Below are 1,198 nucleotides of genomic sequence, written 5' to 3'. Positions count from 1 at the left end.
GCAGCCTGGTAGCGCCTCGCCCGGCTCCGCCACCGCAGCGGCGGCGACGGCTAAACTGGGCGGCGTGTGACCCTCTCCGAACCTTCTCGGAACTTTCTCGGAACCTTCCTATAGGCGACGGGCAAACCGGGCAGCGCGTTGGGCACCGCGGTTGGCACTGCAGTCGCGGGGTGCGTGGCTAGCCGAGAGGAGGAGTCGCGGTAGAAGCGCTGTCGGAGGAGGAGAGCTGTGGGAGGAGGAGAGCCGTGGGGAGGAGAGTTGCTTTGTGGTAGATCTAGTAGCTGCGGTGGGGTAGTCGCTCCGGGTGGTAGTGGTGGTAGCAGCAGGGGCCCAGGTCGGCGCTGGCGTGACGTGTGGGAATGGCGGCAGCGGTGAGAGTAGAGGCGGGTGGCGGCAGTAAGAGTAGCAGAGGCGGGTGGCGGCAGTAAGAGTAGCAGAGGCGGGTGGCGGCAGTAAGAGTAGCTGAGGCGGGTGGCGGCAGTAAGAGTAGCAGAGGCGGGTGGCGGCAGTAAGAGTAGCAGAGGCGGGTGGCGGCAGTAAGAGTAGCAGAGGCGGGTGGCGGCAGTAAGAGTAGCAGAGGCGGGTGGCGGCAGTAAGAGTAGCAGAGGCGGGTGGCGGCAGTAAGAGTAGCAGAGGCGGGTGGCGGCAGTAAGAGTAGCAGAGGCGGGTGGCGGCAGTAAGAGTAGCAGAGGCGGGTGGCGGCAGTACGAGTAGCAGAGGCGGGTGGCGGCAGTAAGAGTAGCAGAGGCGGGTGGCGGCAGTACGAGTAGCAGAGGCGGGTGGCGGCAGTAAGAGTAGCAGAGGCGGGTGGCGGCAGTACGAGTAGCAGGGGCGGGTGGCGGCAGTACGAGTAGCAGAGGCGGGTGGCGGCAGTAAGAGTAGCAGGGGCGGGTGGCGGCAGTAAGAGTAGCAGAGGCGGGTGGCGCCAGTACGAGTAGCAGAGGCGGGTGGCGGCAGTACATCACCGGCGCGGCGATCCTGTCGGGAGGAGGAGCCCGCTCGTTGATCCGGCAGCGTTTATTCTCAGGTACATCGCCGGCGCTGCGGGCCTCGGGGGCGTGAGTGCGCCGGCGAGGCTGGCCGCTGTGCAGCCCGCGCCAGGTGCTGCTGCGCGCTGCCCAAGACCCCCCCCCCCCCCCTCCCCCTTTTGCCCTCTCCCCTCCTCCCCTCCCGTCCCCGCCCCCCCCTTCCTCCGCCT

The sequence above is a fragment of the Emiliania huxleyi genome (assembly GCF_000372725.1).
Source record: "Emiliania huxleyi CCMP1516 unplaced genomic scaffold EMIHUscaffold_34, whole genome shotgun sequence".
Taxonomy (NCBI): domain Eukaryota; phylum Haptophyta; order Isochrysidales; family Noelaerhabdaceae; genus Emiliania; species Emiliania huxleyi.
The sequence above is the reverse complement of the archived record's forward strand: the minus strand, read 5'-3'. Positions refer to the sequence as shown.